General features: G+C 38.2%; 1 protein-coding gene across 1 annotated transcript in view; it reads left to right on the top strand.

Moving 5' to 3' along the window:
* Nucleotides 1-20227, top strand: part of DCC (DCC netrin 1 receptor) — a 1173370-nt gene that overhangs the window by 150506 nt on the left and 1002637 nt on the right. The window lies entirely within an intron of this gene.

Raw genomic sequence — 20227 nt, 5'->3', positions numbered from 1 at the left:
GTTAGAATTAAGAAATTGTAATCTGGAAGAGCAATATCAGAGTAAGTAGAGAACAAATTTTCAATTCACCTCAGTAGGAACAAGAATATCAAATATATCTCAAAGCCTTTGAGTTATAAATAAGAACTTCGTAACTATTTTTATTTCCTTGGTGTGGGTGTTCATCACTACTATCCCTTCTCATGGAGCTATGTATCCTAAAATTTCCTTAATTAGAAACACAATCGTGTCATTTTTCCAAGTCTGCAGTCTTGGAAGAGTGGGAGCAGGAGATATCCTTGCCTGTTCGAGGGGTTTCTGTTTTAGATTTTCTTATTGTTATAAGATAATATAATGATAAAATATACTGGGCCACTGCACATCTAGAATTGATCCTGCCATCCATTATACAGGAGTAAAGGATGCTTGCATCATGCCTGAAGAAATAGCAGTGTTGCAAATAGCCAATTCATTTGTTGGTTCCAATTTGGAAGCTGACAAATACTTGCTTTATGGCCCTGCCACATGCGAAGTCTATCTTTCTGCCTACACAGCACAAGTCAGTAACCTACATAATTCTTCTGGGATATTCTAAAAGCCCTGAGGCTGGAGCTCATACTTGTGTATATCTGGCATTTAGAATCAGATGTGGAAGTGAATTCAGTGACATCCTGGGAGAATTTCCAAATATTCCAGAACGGTTTTTTTGCAGTTTCTCTTATTTGCATTCTTTAGTTTGTGCTGTCCTGTGAATGTTGGCCTTTGTCAGACGTCGTCCAGACATTTGCCATTTGGAATTTTTTTCAGATTTTATTTCAGTCTAGTGGACACACAGTGTTACATTAGAATCAGGTGCACACCATAGCGATTCACCTTCTTTGTAGGTTGTGCTGTGCTCCCCACTGGTAGAGCTCCCATCTGTCACCGTACAAGGCTAGTGCGATATCATTGACTGTATTTGGAATTTTGATTCAGGAAAGCAAACCGCCATATTGAACTGTGTTACTCCTTCAAGGGGCCTATTTCACCTGAAGAGCCCAATCAAATTAAGGAGGGAAATTATTTTATTCTCTTCTATATTTTACCTTCAAAAAAACATAAGCATAGCAACATCAATAAAGTCATATTTGTCTGATACCAAAGTGGAATACATTAGCAAGACTGTGAAAAAAAATAGGAATTAAAGGTTGAATGACTATATAATTCATCATTGAAAGTAGAACACTTGAGAGTAGAAGGTCATCACACCACATGTGTTCCAGGCACATTGGGACCCAGGATTGTCCTTCCTACAGGTGTGGTGTGTTGCTGACCTCAGGATGTATGCCCAAGGTCTAAAAATAGAAGACTAAGCGAAGTAGTGCCTTTGTGTTAAATCTAAATCACCTGGGGATTCAAACATCCCTGAGAGCAGAAATATGCATAAATATTTAGTAGGAAAAGCATGTGATTGTCCTTCAAGTCCATGGGCCTGAGTTCAGCCTCTCTTACATCCTTGAATGACTTTGGAGAGAGAAATCTCTTCATGTTTCCATCTGCTGAGATACCCAGTGGTCCATCTGTTCTTGGCTTTTGTAGCTCCTCCATGCTGACATCTGAAGTCGCTGTGTGCTCATCTGAACCTCAGCCACCCCATCCATGCCTCTTCTGTTTGCAGGGTCTCCCATTTTCATCAGAAGGACCATCTTGGCACCTATGTGTGCTGTCTCATTTACACCACTCACAGTTACTTGAGGAAAATATTTGGCTGCTTCTTGAGCCTTGTTGGGTATTTAGGTTACTCAGGGAAGCTGTTTAAACACATCTGCCTGGACATTCTCTCCAGGTGAGTCTGCTTGCCCTTCTATGCCAAGGGGAGATGGGGAGCTCTCAGAGATGTGTATGCTAGGAATGCTTCAGATGGAAAGCAGAATAAAACACCCTCTACTCTCACAAATTTCAAATGTAAATTGAGGGTCTCTGTCACTTTGATCCTGCCACCCCCCCACCCCCCCACAATCTCAGAGATGTAATTGTCTTTAAGAGATTTTAACTTCTCCTCTCTGGACTCTTGCCCCTTCGCCACCCTTTGCCACCCCAGCTCAAAGGACCTTTGCCATTCTATGCAGGGACAGAATGGGGGCTGATTACTGGGCAGCTTGTATCTTTTATTCTTCTAACACTCTGCCCTAAATCTGGACTAAGTTTCTCCCTACCACCGATAAAAGCCAAGAATTTTACAACTTCCTTCTTTGATTCTGCTTTTAGCGTAATGGAGCCCTTAAAGTGAGCAGTCTCAGTGGAAGCCTGTCAGAAAAGAGTAAGAGGGTAGGGATGGCTGAGATGGCTCAGAACCACTGGTAACCAGCAACTGGTTAATATTTCATTGTAGTATCCCCATCTGAATTCCTAGGGGGAATAGGGCATGAATTTCCTCTGAGTTATCCAGGGAGAAGGAGCTCACCTGTTACTACACCTCCTAACCCCAGCACGTGAAGGACTGTGTAGAGTAACTAAGCAAACAAATGAGTTAAACCAGAAGCAAAGCACAGAGCCTCTGGGGTCTTTCCTCAGAGTCATGCTGGCTTTCTTGAGATCCTTGGCCCCTGCCAGCCCCTTGCATGGATTGACTCAGTTTTGTGAGTCCAGGGTCTACTGGGACATGTGGAGTAAAGTGAACCAAGCAGTAGCCAAGAGTGGGCTATCACACCACCATAAGGAGTTTAAATGCAGAGAGTGTTACCCCTCCTTCCTCTTCCACCTCTCAGCTCTTCCCCACTCTCCCACCTTCTCCCAGGCCAGCCCCAGTGCTTGCCTTCAGAAGATGGTAGCCTACTTCTCCAGCTATCCAGCTCATTCTCTGTAGCAGTCTGACAACTGCAGTTCTGAAAAACAAAAAAAAAAAAACCCCAAAACCTGCACTATTTATCCTGACATACACAGGGCACCTTATAAATATCTATCAAACATCTGCCTTAATTTTTTGGTACATTTCCATAAAATTTGAAATGCTCCCAGAAATGCTCAGAATAAAACACTCATGAATTTTTTGAAAGATACAACTAAAAAAACCTCAGGAATTTAACAGAATATCTGTTTACATGCAGGGGGGAAGAGAAGAGAGAGGAAAGATAAGACAATGTATTATCAACTTTCCATATAGGCAAACTTGAGCAAATTAAATTTCTTGAAATGGTCAGCACACAGCTCAATTCTGTGTGTCCCTATCTGGTTTTCAAGTGTTCTGTTCAGTCTTCATCTTAAAATGTCTTCATTTCATGCCCTACATTTTTCAAATAATACTCATATTTAATTTTATTTTTAGAAAACCCAGTGAGTTAAGGAAGGTAATTTATCCTCACAATTTTACTACTAAGTGAGCTGAATCAGAGAGAAGGTAAAGGACTTGCCCATTTCATGTGGCTACAAAACAGTTTAGAGAGGATTTCAACATAGATATTCTTTCTTAGGCTTTTATTCTTCTCTAGGGCATTTATGTTTTTGGAAAAAAATGTGTATTTAAAGAAAAGATTGAATCTTTCCCAAAGGGCATGGAAGAAGTTTTATATATAGAATATCAATACAAACTTAGATTACTTAATCACTTTCTAGGTACTGGAGGGATCACAAAGAATAGCTGGTATTATGATTAAAGAAAGCTGGTAGAGTTTGCCCTTTACCCTATCCTAATCCATCATAGAATTGAGTTCAAGCTGAAAGATGAAGGACGTACAAGATTTCTTTCTGTCTATCTTGTAGACACTTTATTTGTCATGAGAGGGATTTATTTTTGAAAATTAAAATCATGAAACTAATGAAATGGAAATTGGAAGGATGACCACCCCTCTTGGGCACATCCAATCCTGCCAAAATGTCATCATTTATTTCAAAGAAATTCTGGAACAGCTGTGATATTTTTGAAATACTTGTTAACGCATACCAGTTATGCTAAAAAGGTCATTTATAAAAATCTGCAAATTTCATTGAAATACTTCTTTGGGTGGTGAGGAAACACATTTACACATGTTATCATGTTAACAGAGCCGCCTGCCAGGGTTAAGAAAAGTGTGAATTTATTAATGTGATCATAGCATCATCATTTTTTTATTGCCCGTGCAATACCAAATTCCCATAAGAAAAGTGTTAAGGTAATATTTTATTTTCCCCTTTGTTTTACAGCTAGATATTTGGTTCTCTGTAATTATAATTTTGGTAGAGGAGTTATTTTGCATAATTCTAGACTAGGCAACACATTTTCAGGACTAATTAACAAAGCTAAAATTTGAAAATATTCTGCTGTAATGGAATGCCATTTTAATGTCCATGGTTCAGTTTTAAAAGCCTTCATTTAGTGCTTAGGATTTATAATTTATTACATTTTTTTTTAACAATTTGAGGTTGACCTGTAGAACATACAAACCCATATAAACATGGTTCATGTTATAGTAGGGTTTAACTGTGTGGAATATAGTAAAAAATGAAAGGTATACAACACTTAAAATGCACACCCATATAAATGGTTAATTTGCATTATGATCCTTTTCTTTGTAGTAGATTCTGGCTGTGTGTTCTCAGGACGAATAAAGCGGTATCTATTCTCTGATATTAAAAAATCATTAAGCCAAATTTTTGTCTATGATACTTCAATATTAGTCACTATGATTAATGTTGTATGATTTTTTTCGTTAAAATTTGCATTTAAGTCTATAAATCCTCTATTTCTCTCCTTCCCTCCCACCCCCTCCCACATGCAATCTTTCTTTGGAAGTAGACAGTATCTTTCTTATTAAGGCATAGCTATTCAATATTGCTGTAAATGAAACCATAATTACTGGATATTGCCATTTTATTATCTCTGCTGTCACTTCTGGTCATAGATATTATTTCTCTATTTCAGGAAATTTTTGAAGAATGATTGTTAGTAATATAAATATACAGGGAATTTAAGTGACATCTGTTACAGGTGTATCTTTGCTATTTTAGATCATTGCATTTAAAGTTCACACTGAAGATGGATTGTATTGATTAAAGAGAAGGAGGTAGGCATAAAAAGAAGGGAGATATTTGGAATCAATCCAAAGACGATATATTGCAAGATGCAAAGTGGACACTGAACAGTTAAAAAGACTAATACACCAAGGCTGTTTGTTAGCTGGAGGTAAGATGCTAATCCTATATAGCCTAATAGAAATCACATATCCTTTGCTAGGAGTCTTATTCTCTGTTGGGCTTTATTTGGCTCCCTCTTATTATTATTATTAAAGTGAGCCAATCAGGTTGAACTAATTAATTTCTGTCAAATGAATCAAGGTTTGGTGAATAGCACTGATATGTTATTTTCCTAATCATTTAAAATTTTTCAAAGTCAAATATATTAACACAGTGCTTGTAAGTATATTGGTATAGGGATGATTGCCCTGAAGGTTGGTGTAAAAAGCTTCTGACCATGAACATATTAAGCATTTGCATTCTTAATGTGTAAATCATAGATAAGAGATTGAATAGTATAATGGCTGAAGCTAAATCAGATGTAGTTAGTTCTGTAAGAGAAACAAAACAAAACAAAATTTCCAATGAGACATTGGTTTCTCTTGCTGAATTCAATGCTTAACCTGTCAGTTGCCAAACTGTACATTTAGCTGGTGGCAATAGGAAGTAAAGGATTATATCTCCTGTGTTCCTAGCAAAGGGTACAAAAGTGAAACCAGCCCAAGAAATATGTCTTTTGTCCATCAGAGCATCCCCAAATAGACCTCTACTCTCTCATAGAGTACTGTTTCTAGAGGAGATGGAATCCTCAGAGCATCTTTTGGTATCAAATCTTTTTTTTTTTTTTTTTTTTTTTGGGTCTGCCTTCACAATTAGAAAAATATATATATTATTTTACCCTAACCCATGAGGGTCAGTATTTTGTTTTAATGGCTGGAACTTACCTCACTTCCTCACATTCCAGTTCTTATAAAGATCAATGCCTGCATGATAAGTGACAGCCTTCATTTCTCCTTTGTAGAATAGAGAACTTTATTTCCCACAACTATTCTTTCCTGGCCTGATCTAGTTGTCGCTGATGACATTGAAGCTTGACCGACATGAGTCTGCCCCATAGACCTTGCTACGTTAGTGCCAAGGTCTTGGAGAATGACTCCTTGGCCCATTGTTCCAGTCATGGTGGTTTCCTTATTCCCACCAGATACTAACCCTGACTCTATCTTCCTTCCTGATCTGTGCAAAGTGAACTGAGGAAACCTGTTGTTAGAACAGTAAATGCCATGGAGTGCAGCTACAGTATCTTTTTTGTGCAACACCCTTTTGTGACTTTATCATAGGGAATATACTCTACTAGAAATGTCATCCGTCTACCCAGCATACTATTTTTGAACAGGAGAGGATCTTCCTAGAGTCTCTGAAGGTGTCCCACAGGGATAATCACCTATTATATATCTCTCTCTGTTGTTAATTCTGTTCTGATCTCAAATGATCCCTAAAATATTATCAAGGCAGTGTGTCTGTGTATCAAATTTTCAAATGACAAATGAGGCTAGAGGAGGAAAGAAGGTTTCCGATTGGTTTAGGTGGCAATGATAGGCATGAAAATGACAGAGTTCATGTCCCTTACCCGGATGTAGTGTAAACGGTAAGCAACCAAGTTGTCTCCACCTTCCCCAAGGTGAATGCAACAAACCATGTCTTTAACCGTGAAGTCTAGAAAAGATCTTACAGTCTGGTTTTAGAGAGGGAGAAAAAGTGTAGATGGTAGCTCAGTAAAACAGTTTGAAAGAAGAGAAGAAAACAATGCTCTAATTTGGAGCATGTATCTCTTTAATATAGAAAAGGAAAATATATCAAAAGTATAAAACAGTTGTCTTCAAGGGGCAAAGGGGTGATTTTATCCCCCAGGGAATGGCAGTGTCTACAGATATTTTGGGGTCAGGAAGATCCCAATGAAAACTAGTATGTAGAGGCGAGAGTTACCACAAAACCTCCTCCAGTGCCCAGGACAGCTTCTCTAATGAGGAATTATCAGCGCCAAATGACAGTAGTACCGAAGTTGGGACTTTGCTTTAGAGTCCACGTAGTCCACCATTTTTATCTCATATATGAATCAGTTGGGGCTCCCAGACATTAAATGACTTATTTAAAGTATTAGAACTAATTGCAGCTGTGATTGGGCCCGAACACAAAGCTTCTCTCTTTCAGGGCTGACTTTTCCACACTAATACACTCTCTTTCCTAATGTTTGTATATTATTCTGAATATCTCTTAAAAAGTTTCATGACTCACGGAAAGGGGATGATGTTTTCTTTATATTTTTCTGTGTGTTTATATGATGCGTAAAACTTTTCATGAAACTAAATACTGTAAAGAAAGCTGCCATTTGACCATGCTGGCCATATAGGATGCTACAGGAAGTCGAAGTTATTAATCTTACCTTACCCTAAAGAAGCTGATGGCCTCCCTGGGGAGAAAATGGCCAGCATTATAAGAATGTGTGTAACAGGTTCGGGGCTTAGGACTCACTCTCCCAGCTGTAAAAGTGCTGCGCTATTTCATTATTTGAGTTGCTTAATCTTAGCCTTGTGTAGTTGCATCTGCCATCTTGAGATCCGGTCCTCCACCCAGACTTCTTCATTAACTGTTGATTCTACTGAGGAAATTATCTTAATGTTATTATTTCCTGCCTTCCTTCCTCCTCTACATAATCACCTAATTGTATATTAACAGGACTATTTAGAACTCTGAATGCAAGCTTTTAATGTTCTTTCTTTGCTCACTTAGCTAGTTTTCAGGCCAAAATAAATCATGTTTGGATTTTAAATTTTAATTAAAATTGCATATGTATATTTTCTATATGTATATTTTTCTATTTTTATTTTTTCGTGGTGCATGCCTTCAGAATGTACTGTTGTATTTACTGAGCACATACTATGCGCCAGATTGAGTCGTAAACACTGGGGATTCAGTAGTGAACCCCACAGACAGAAGCTCTGTCATTACAGAGCTTCTATTTAGTGAAGGATACAGATAATAAGAAAAGAATAAACATATAGTACAGCATCAAGGCATGGCCGATGCGATAAAAAAGAAAAAACAGGGGAAAGGAATAGAGGCTGATAGTGCTTACTGCTTTAAATGAGGTGTTTGGCGATGGCCTCTCTTACCTGTGGTATCTGGAAAAAAGAATGTTCATGATGTGTAATAAAGAACCTAAAACTGGAATATTTTTGGTTCATTCAGGAAATAGCAGGAAGACCTGTGTGGCCAGCCTGGAGTGAAGATATGAAAGTGGTAGATAGGGACAGAGAGGGAGCCATGGGTAGAAAATGTTGATCCTTGAGGGCTAGTAAGAATATTCTGTTGTTTTCTAAGGATAATGAGAAGTTACTGATGGATCTGGGCAGAAGAGCACCCTGATCTGGCTTACATTTTAAAAGAACCACTTTTGCTGCTCTGGGTTGAAAGATGACAGGTGGAACAAGATAGAAGCAGAAAAACCAGTTAAGAAGCTATTGTAGTTATCCAAGGAATGAATAATAGTAGCTTGGAGAAAAGGGATGTAATAATGGATGGTGTGGGTTTTTTTTCCCCCTAACAAAGCTCTTTTTATGAATATCTTGCATTTGCTTTGTGTTTGACAATGCTGTTTCCTAGACTCTGGAATACAACTTCCTGTTTTTCCATCCTGGATCCATCACTTATTAACAGTGCGATCTTAGAGCTATAAGTTAATCTTTCTGTGACTCAGTGTCCTCCTTTCTCAAATGAAGTTAATACTGGTATGCCCGAGAAAGGATACCTGTGTAAAGTTCTTTGAATTGTTCCTGGCTTATATTAAGTCCTATGCTATCCTATTATTATTATTTATTCTTCAAACAAACCAGTGAGATAAATATTCTCCCCCCCAGAAGATGGGTATGTTTTAAAATGTTATTTTTCAATAGTCAAATAATTTTGTTTTATAGATGAAGAACATGATCAACAACTAATAGATGAGAGAGTCAGAACCCAAACCAAGGACTTCTGGCTCTAAAACACAGGCTTCTTCGTCCATACAACATGGTGTTCAGGTTGTCAGATCTCCCTCAGCTCCTTGATGGACCCTGTGGTTCTCCATTCCCTGTTAACTTCTCAGTCAGATTCTACAAATTTCCAATAAAAATCCCTTGGAATGACAAAGAAAAATTCAGACCAATATCTGTTGTGAACATACCTTCAGAAATACTCAGTTAAAACAGTGCAGTATTGACAGAGGACTAGACCTATAGAACAATGAATGGAATAGAACAGGGGACCCAGAAATAAACCTACTTCAATGAATGAATCTTTGACAAAATTGCAAAGTCTATTCAATGGAGGAAAGATTGCCTATGTAACAAAGGCCAGTGTGTATCCATAGGGCAAAATAATAGAACCTCTACCTAAACCTTATAGGTCACACAAAAATAAACTCAAAATGGGTCATATACTTACATGTAAAATATAAAACTAAAAAAAGTTTTAGAAAACATAATATCTCTAAGGTCTAGAAATAGGCAGAGTTCTTATATGCCAAAAGAATAATCCATCAAAGGAAAAGTTAATAAGTCAGACCTCCTCAAATTTAAAAACTTGCTCTGTGAGAGACCCCATGAAGAGGTTGAAAAGACAAGCTATGGAATGGGGGGGGATATTTTCAAACAGCTTCTCAGAGAAAGGACCTAGAATATATAGGGGACTCTCAATATTAACAGTAATAAAAAAAAAATCCAAAAATGGCTGAGAGACATGAACAGACCTTTCACTGAAGAGAAATTACATGTGGCAAATAACCACATGAAAAGATGTTCACCATCATTAGCTGGTTGTTCTGATTTTGGATTATGCTCTTACTCTTCCTCACAGCAGCATGCTAATTGCCCCAATAAATTTCTGACTTTTCAAGTTGAGAAAAGGAAAAGTAGTGCTCCTAGACACAGAAAGCTATCTGCACAGCAGTACAAATAATTACTGATCATCTATACCCTGAGTCCACGGGCTAGAAGTGCAGGAGGCTGAGAGAACACGGGGCATAGTGTATGTCCTCTCGGTCTGTGGTTTCACAAATCAGATCATTGCCATGAACTGGGAGTGGTCAGGGGAAGGCTTCCCAGGTGAAAGGTGGAACCTTTCAGAGTTTGGACCTCGCAGGTTGAAAAATATCTTATAAGGAAGGTTAGTGCTTTGCAGGCAAGGGGAATGTGAAAAAGCATGGGATGGAAGTATCAGGGGCTTGGGGTAAGCAGGTTTGTGGAGGAGAAACTGTCAATGACTCCTTATGTGGTTTGCTCTTAAGTTCTCCAATTGAGGGGTAGATGATAGAAGAATCCTTCTGAAAGGATTCTTGAAATCCTTCTGAAATCCTTCTGCCTTGGTCTATCTTAAAAACAAAACAAAACTCTGCTAGTCTCAGAAAAAGTTCAATGAAGGAGGTATATCTGCATAGAAGTGAGCAGAGCCCAGCATGACATACATGTATTTAGTTATCACTCTCTTCTCTCCAGCTCTGGTGTGCATGTGCATGGCTGCGAAGTGTGTGGTGCTGGCAATTATTACAACCATTCTTTACTCATAAACTGAGAATGTTTGACAACAGAGCTGAGGGAGAGAACAAACGACTAGACCCTTACAGTGCATTTTTGTTCTACTCACTTTTTAAAAAAAGATTATTTATTTATTTAAGAGAGAGAGAGAGAGAGTGGGCACAAGCAGGGGGAGCAGGAGAGGGAGAAGCAGGCTCCCCACTGAGCAGGGAGCCCGATGAGGGGCTCAATCCAGGACCCCCAGATCATGACCTGAGCCAAAGGCAGACGCTTAACCGACTGAGCTACCCAGGCATCCCGTTCTACCCACTTTTAAGAGAATCTCTACCTGTCCCTGCCCACTAGCTTACAGCTCGTTCTTGCCTTACCTTTCTCTCAGGCAGAGTAATCACCTGTCTCAGCATTTGAGGTACTGATTAATTTGTGACCCTGACTGAAGGCCAGGGAAGTCTAAACATGCCCCCTGAGTTGAAACAGTTCAGCAGGTGGATGCAGACTCGTCTCGCTAATTATATTTTTTGGTAAACGATGGAAATATGTGGAAAGGTTTCCTCCTCGGATGATTGGATCTTTCTGAATGACAACTCTTCCTGTCTGTTAGCTTCACGTGCCTTTGAAAAATGGGCTTGGGTGGGAGAGCTCAAGAATGTGTTTGCCAGATTGGGAGCTGACCTTGGGTTAGCGAGTGACTTTCGGAAGCAGTTTGCAGTTTCCCAAGAGAGGTTTATTTCCTGAGCCTGAGTTGTGCTCGTAAAGTAGGATCTTGCATGCTTTCCGGGAGCAGATTTCTTTGTTAAATGTGAACTGCAGAGCAGTGAGGATCTTTTTTATTTATATTAATTATTTAAAGGAAGCTGATGGGAGGAGTAAAGGCTCCAGGGACTTGCTGCCTATATGCAGATTCTGCTGACCACGGAGAATAAAAGATAGAAACTCTATTTTAAAAAGACACGTGCAGTAGTTTAATCATCTCTACTAGCTTTACTACTTCCCATGTCTGAGTAAAGTCACAGTGAGATTCGGGGCAGGTGGTGGGATGGGAGCAAGTAAGAGAGGAACAGATAAAGCAGTTATAAGGAAAGGGTAGAAAGAGAAGATTTGGCTATGCATGCCTGTTTGTAGTGAATCATTTGGCTCTACTTTGAGGTTCGTTGCAGGTTGATAAAGTGGGACCCTGGTGGGCTGGTTTTACCTCCGCTGCGATCATGCCGTGACTGAATAATGTAGAACTGAAGATGGAGATAATAGGAGACTGACATCTGGCTAATTGCCATTCCTGTTGGGGGTTGCCTGACAGTTGAGTGGAAATTGCTAGGCGATGAAGAACTTTTAGTGAACCGTGATGGCAGAAGTGTCTGAGCAAAGAGGTAGAGGAGAGCCGGGCAGGACAGGGAGGGAAGTGCCTGCCTTATCCTCCCCCTCTTGTTTTCTCCTCCTGTGCTATCTCAGTAGAAAAGGCTACTCACTTAAAGTCCAGTGATTTGCAAAAAGAAAACAATAATCTTAGAGGCAGAGAGGAGTTTGCAAAGCCTGGAGCTGCATTAATTTGTCTTCACTTTGATGGTACCCAGAACCTACTTAGGCACCAGTCAGTCACCCAAAGGTCCCTTCCAGAGCCAGTCCCTGCAAGCTGGTCTGGACCCAGGCCCTCCAAAGTATGACTCCCCAGTGCTGCCCTACACAGATAGGGCTCTGTGATCCTGCTCCGAGGCTGAGAGGTGACTTCTGAACCATCAAGATTTTTCTGTGGCTAGTCATTTTTGGGTACCTTGCAGCATGTGTGGTTGCTACTCTAGTCAATAAATCTATGTTGATTTACTTAAGAACATTTCCTCCTTTACCCTTACCCACTCTCCCAGCAAAGGTTTCTCAGGTAATACGTATACAATTTAGCTGCATCTGTGTGGGGCCAACTTAAGATGACTAAGTGGAGTGATACTAATGGTAGAATTTTCTGGAGATTTCTGAGTTGGTGGGTAATTCCCCGAGAGGAGTAATATGTGGGTAGGCCATGCTGTATGAAACCCCTCACATTTCCCCTAATTTGGTGAGGTAGCCTACTTACTGATCCAGTTCTTTCTGTGTGAGCTTTGGCTCCTATAATAATTACAGTTTTATATTTTTTTCTCCAGCTTTTTAAAAAAAATTTTTAATTTTATTTTATTATGTTACGTTAGTCATCATACATTACAGCATTAGTTTTTGATGTAGTGTTCCATGATTCATTGTTTGCATATAACACCCAGGCTCCATTCAGTACGTGCCCTCTTTAATACCCATTACCAGGCTAACCCATCCCCCACCCCCTCCCCTCTAGAACCCTAAGTTTGTTTCTCAGAGTCCATAATCTCTCATGGTTCATCTCCCCCTCCAATTTCCCCCCTTCATTTTTCCCTTCCTACTATCTTCTTTTTTTTTTTTTAACATATAATGTATTATTTGTTTCAGAGGTACAGGTCTGTGATTCAACAGTCTTACACAATTCACAGTACTCACCATAGCACATACCCTCCCCAGTGTCTATCACCCAGCCACCCCATCCCTCCCGCCCCCAACCACTCCAGCAACCCTCAGTTTGTTTCCTGAGATTAAGAATTCCTCATATTAGTGAGATCATGTGATACCTGTCTTTCTCTGATTGACTTATTTCACTTAACATAATACCCTCTAGTTCCATCCACGTCGTTGCAAATGGCAAGATTTCGTTTTTCTGATGACTGCATAATATTCCATTGTATATATATATACCACATCTTCTTTATCCATTCATCTGTCGATGGGCATCTTGGCTCTTTCCGTAATTTGGCTACACCAACTACAGTTTTATATTTAAAGTACCTTTTGTGCTATGACTATGCACTTAAAAATATATACATAGGCAATGGTTCTTCTCATCTAGAAGTTCTTAGTAATTTTTAGGGTTAGGGAATCAAACTATTCTTTCCATTTTATAACATTCTGGTTAAAAGTATCTTACAATAATAGTTTATGTTTTATGGCTTTAGTTGGTGTTGTTTTCATGCGTAAGAGTTGCACTGCTGTGGTTGAAGTCTGTGGACAAACTATGTGGCCCTACATGCAGTTTTTAAAATTGTTGTGTGCTTTTCTAACAAGTGAATTTCAGGTTCTATTTAAGTATGCGAACTGAAAAGAAGTGTTTAAGAAAAAATAATGTATTTTGCTGGTATATGTCCAGCCAAAATATCTAATGAGGGACTTAGTTTTGTCTAGAAGACAATCTTTTTATTCTTTTCCTCCCTCTGCACTTGGACATTCAGACTGCGATGCTCTGGTTTTGAGGAAAAAACAGAATGTGTACTTGACTTACAAGTTTTTTTCTTTGATAGTTAATTAGTTAACACTTTGGGGGGTAGATTTTAATAAAATAAATTCTCTGTGTTATTTATAACTGTGTGCACTAGTTTGGGGAAGGTGTACAAGATTCTGGGTTACAGCATTTGAACGAAGTTATCATGATTTAAAACTAAGCTGAGAAAGGTGGAGGGTTTGCCCCATGAATTGTTTATTAATAAACCACAATTTTCTCTTCTATGTTGACCAAAGGGGACATAAAACTTTATATTGGCTTCTAACTGCACTCCAATCCCTCATCTTCATTCTGCATGTCCAGGCAAGGTAAACTGCAGAGTTAAGGTGGCACTCAATAAATATTTGTTGGAGGAATTAATGAATAAATGAATAATTTAAGTAAAACATATCTATCAAGCCTTAAAAAAAATCTCGGTCCTCAATCTAATTCAATATGTATTCCCTAGAAGCCTGCTTTGTAAAGAGCAGTAAAGTAGAAAACCCCAAATGTTAAGAAGCTGAGGGCTTAGTGGGAAAACTAAGATAGTAAGGGAATGATGAAGCACTCATGAAGCAGGGTGCAAGATGAAGGCATACTGTTGAGTTACTTAGAAATAATGACATATCCAGGGATAATTACCTCACACACATCCATGGTGGTACCAGCATTCACATAGTCTTACCATTTCCTTATCATTTTTATTTTATTCATACATCTTCACAGGCATTTTGTCTAGGTCTAGATGCAATGGCAGTGGTGGACATGCCCAATGTTAGACAAAATGGCCAAGTTAGATTTTTCCTCTTGTGTTCTTTACTTTTTAATTTTTTTTTCTGGTCACTTTATTGAAGAATAGTTTACAAATAGTAAATGCCTAAATTTTGAGTGTACATTTCAACAAGTTTAGACAAACGTATATAACTGTGTAACTGCCATCTCGGTCAATACGCAGAATATTTTTATCTCCCCAAAGAGTTCTTTGTACCCCATCCTAGGCCTCCTTCTTTTTATTCCCCACAGTCCTCTGGTGTTCGTTAATTTCTTAGGGGCAGTGTCTTCTTCGTGCTATGGGGTTGCCAAATAAAGTAGAAGACACTCCGTTAAGTTTAAATCTTGGATCAACAATAAACAGCCTTTAGTATAAGAAAATATTATAATACTGCAGTATTTGGGACACAGGATAAAAAAATTATGATTTTCTGAAATTTAAAATTAACTGGACATCTCAGATCTTTATTTGCTAAATCAGGAAACCCTACCCCAATTGCCACTTTATCACTGCATGTAATTTCACCAACCCTTTAGACGATAGGAGCCTAATTGAAAAAAAAAAAAATCACTTTCAGGTATAAATGCATGGTAGCTAGATTAATATATGGTCATTAAATTGAGTATATTATTATAGTCCAAAGAGGAGTTTTTTTTATCCAGAGGATCAGTATTCTTTTTTTTTTTTTTAAGATTTTATTTATTTATTTGAGAGAGAGAGTGAGAGAGAGAGAGCACAAGAGCAGGGAGCGGGAGAGGGAGAAGCAGACTCCCTGCTGAGCAGGTAGCCCGATGCCGGACTCGATCCCGGGACTCCAGGATCATGACCTGAGCCGAAGGCAGTCGCTTAACCAACTGAGCCACCCAGGCGCCCCAGAGGATCAGTATTCTGGAGATAAATTTTGAACAGAGATATTTTATAGTATTCCACCTCAAGAGAGCCATTTAATCTGCTTTTCTTATTGAATAGCCAAGATGAGGTTAGGTAAAGTATTCCTTGTTGATTCCCATCTGTGAAAATGGTAATCCTACAACACCAAGGGCAAGTTACTTGACCTCTTTGCACCTCAGTTTCCTTACTTATAAATGGAGGTTATAATACCACCTACCTTGATGGGGGGAGGTTTGATGGGGGGAGGATTAAGTAAGTTAATATATTTCTGTACTGAGTGTAGGATGTGGCCCAGTGTAAGCATGTGTTGGCTATGGCCACCAACTCTTTATTCAAGTAATACTGGTTTAGACTGATCATTTGCTGTCATATGCAATATATGTATCTTTCTTGTTTACTTACTGTTCTCTAAAATGTAGAGAAAGAACACTGGATTAAGAGTAAGGACTAATGCCTTTTAGTTTCAGATCTGCTTCTAGGTGACCTCAAGTTGGTGACCTTTAGGTGACCTCAAGTAAACTGGGCCTCAGTTTCTCATTCCCAGGCTCCACATAGTTGGGTCTCAACTTTACAGTATGTAAAACACATCTGAGGTGCATGGGGAAAAGTGTAGATTTCTAGGCCTCTCATCAGACATCTTGATTCTGGGAGCCTGGGGATGGGCCAGGATGAAGAACATTTTTAATAAGCTCACTAGAGAATCAGATGCAGGTGGCCCATGGAACCACATACTGGGAAACACTGGATTAGATGCCCTCTCAATTTTCTCCCATTTAGTAGTTAAATGTAAACAATGCGAATCCATGTAATAAGCAAAATTGTCTATCTGGAGGTTTAAATATGTCTTATGAATGTCCTTCCAAACGCATGAAGGCCAATTTCAAAAGCTGTGTTAACTCTACATTGTGAATGCCCATGGTTACTTATTTATTGGGCAACTTAATCTAGAAAGGTTCTTTCATGAATTTTCATCAATTTTTTAACAAAGCTCTGTTGCAAATGGTGAATTATGCATTAACATATGTTCATGCTAATTTATACACTGGTGACAGATTTTTGGCATGGGATCAATAATTTACAATTATATTTTTTAGAAGTTTGTTTATTAATAACATCAAGGAATTTTGATTATCATTTAGATAACAATGCATCATTTGAACCCAACAAAAAATGAACAAAATTTGCAGTTCTCAGATGTCTGCATACTTGTCCAAGGAACAACAAATGAATCTGAAACTAACAAGATAAATATCTCCTGCTCTTCTCAATTAATAGTTTTTATAGCCCTGTTGGATTCTACAGCCCTGTTGGACAAGCCCCAATGTCTTGTCATCAGATGGAAATGCAGGGTATTATTACACCCACTTTTTCTAATATCAAAATAATTATAGGCTAACCTCGTTGAGTTATGAAACAAGACAAAAATTATTTTGACTATCCTCTTGAAAAATTAATACAATTTGTACTTTCTGCATATTTTTCAAAGTTAAGACACAAAATTCCGATAAAGAAGTAAACATACTCCTATTTAGGAGCTTCATTAGTACATTTCTATCTCTCCAATATACTTCTATTTAAATACCCTTTTAGAAGTAAACCTTGTTTTGAGAAGCCTTTATATAGAAAACAAATCTAATAAAATAAGTAAATTAGAGGGTGATTGTATGATTAAAATTTTTTCTGCTTTAAAAATATTATAGATCCCTTGAAGAAGCTCCTGCCCTATTATGCCTAATGTGATGTCTCAAATAATTTTATGCTTAACTTTTTGGAAATATAATTGTTTTGTAAATAGAGCTGCAGCATTTCTATACACAGCAATCATTTTATCACTCATTGCTATTAATTTGTAGGGAGAGATCAGCTACCAGGTCTGACAACTGTATTCCAAATATGGTTGAAGAAAATAAAGTTACTAAGACTGAATCAGTGATATGCTCACTTTATCCCTCTGGGACAGAGAAAACAGAGGACTCATGAGCTTTGATTATGTATGCTATCCTTTCATATTAACATCTTTGCAAATATTCTTTGCTGGAGTGGGAGAGGTGGAGAAGAAGAGAACACCTTTTTAAATTAGATTTTTAATACCAGGTAACCCATTCTAGTTGGTTACTAGGAGGCCAAGACCAATTATTCCTGTGATCATAATAGGGGTTTTTAAGTATTTTCGTTTTTTTTTAAATCATAGAGGGAACATAATAGTGGATAGCAAAGAGAAATGATTTTAAGTCTTGGTTCTCTCAGTTGTTAGTGTGTCAAGTTATATAACTTCTCTGAGACTTTGCTTTTCATCTTTAAAATGAAGATTATAATGCTCTCTTTATTGGGTTGTTATAAGAATAAAGTAAATTTATTTTTACAAGTTCCTGAAACAGTATCTGGCATTTAGAAGTCAATCAGTCAAGATTTAAGTGTGCATTTCCTTCCACTCTGACATAGTAAAGACATCCCTGCCATACTGATTGAAGACCAAAGCTTTCCCTCTGTCCCCTTAACCCACTTCAATATTTAGTTTTTATGATATCATTCTGCATCTGTTGGTAGGTTGCTTTGCAATTACTGTTTGGTAAATGTATTATGTCATCCAGAAGATCCTGGTGGAAACTAGTCTCTTCTAAACTCATCTTCCAGTTTTTACACAGCTTACTTTCACCCATCTCTATCAGTCTGTTTCAGGGGCTGGCAAACTATGGCCTCCTGGCCAAATCTAGCCACCCACCTGTCTTTGTAAATAAAGTTCTTTTGAGACTCGCAGCCATGCCCGTTCACTTAAAAGTGTCTGTGGCTGTTCTTTCTTTTTTTTTTCAGTTTAAGAACAGATTTGAGTAATTGTGATAGAGACTTTGTAGCCCACAAAACCTAAGTTATTTACAATTTGTCCACTTGGCAGAAAAAGCTTGCAGACCCCCTAATACACAATGGCTAGACTTTTAAAATGTAGATGATCAGAAATTAAGTACTTGTTGACAGATAGATGCTCAAGGAATGGAGAATAGAAAAAAAATTGATAGTTGCTATCATAGAGATTTCTTAACTCTCTTATGCATGGTTACAGTGAAGACAAAGAAATAATATAATCAAGGAGAAGTAACAGAAAGATAGAAGCCAAAGGGGAAGGGTTCTGCCATTACCTACTAATGGACTTTATTTGAATTAAATGCTGTCTCTGTGAGCCTCAGTTTTTCTAGCAAGTGAAAATAATTTCTGTGAAACCTAATATCCTAAGTTCATGTTGCACAAACTGATGATATTTTCACATCATATAACCTTATTTTGTTTACGTGATAATGATCCTGATTAACACACCCTACCTAAAGACGGAGTTCATAATTCTTTCATTCTTTTTAAAAATTTCAGGGGAAGTGGCATCCTTGGGGGAGAGCCAGGTATGTGTTAAGCATAGATATAGAATTTATCCTTAGGAAGCATTCAGGGATGTAAGAAAACTTATTTGTCATGGAACAGCATTTCTAGAGGACCAAATGGAGAGAGAAGGAAGAATGAAAGAGAAGAAAAAGAACAGAGCTTGGAGAGAGAGGAACTGAGAGGAACAGATAGATGGCCAGCGGTCTTGCAATGGGGCTGTTAAGCATGGTGAATTTAGTGGACACGTTTTTCTAACCAAATTGGTGATAGCAATCCCTGGCATGTGGGAAATAAGAGACAAGGTCTTAAGATACTGCTGGTGACTGTAGGGTAGAAGATGTGCTGCTTGGTAAATGGCAATTCAGAGCAGTCTGATCTTCAGGAAGCTCCTTATGTCCAGTAAAATGGGCCCTGACCTAGGATTCAGAATACCTAGATTTGAGGACAGAGTATTCTATCTTGTGTCACTGTGAGCAAACCTCAGTTAATTCATCTGTAGATCTAGAATATCTTCCCTTGTGTACTTTAAAGGAGTATTCAGAAAGTTTCATGAAATAATGTACCTCAATGTGCTCAGAAAACTCTTCAAATGTATGCAATTTTATTGAATATTATATCTGCATAACCACAGAAGAGCATGGGTTTTTAGTATATTTTCAGTAGAGTTGATGGATTTATGCTTGTGCATGCACTCTTACACACACACACACACACACACAGACACGCACACATACACAGGCACACTAATTTTATAGGTCGACCTTTTTATGGTAATATGGAAATAGTGATATAATAAAATGCCCCCTGTGTGCTAGTCTCATGGGTATTTTCCACTCGCTACATTCCAAATACCTCCAGAAATCTTCAGAATATATCTTCAGGTGCTGATGTTTAAATATCTGAAGTCACACAGCAGTACTTTTTACCCAATGAGCAAAAGAAAGCTCTTTTTGAGTGGAATCCTTTCTTTTAATATCACTGGACATGGAAAACACTCTGATAGGTGTGCGATCTAGGGCTTTTATTGGGTTCCATCCATCTGGATTAATGAAGAGCAACATTACAAATGCTTCCTCTGTGATGAAGGAAACACTCACTGAGAGGCGATATCATATCTTAAAACACTGCATTTAGAGCAATTTGTTCTTCCTCTTTTAACTCTACAGTAAATGGCATCCACATACTGTGTTTAGTCTGCCGGGGAATGTGAAAACAAACATGGTCTTTCTTTAAACAAAGGAATTTTATGTACGAATACATAAAATGATGATTCTTTTGTTATATTAAAAGCATAGCTAGGAATTCCACTGATGAGCAATTGGTTGGAAATGTTTTTATTGGTCATGATTTATGGATGACAAGTTTGAGTAATTA

Source organism: Mirounga leonina, unplaced genomic scaffold, assembly GCF_011800145.1.
Source record: "Mirounga leonina isolate KUSES-001 unplaced genomic scaffold, KU_Mleo_1.0 Mir_93, whole genome shotgun sequence".
Lineage (NCBI taxonomy): Eukaryota > Metazoa > Chordata > Mammalia > Carnivora > Phocidae > Mirounga > Mirounga leonina.
This window is presented reverse-complemented; position numbering and strand designations above follow the sequence as displayed.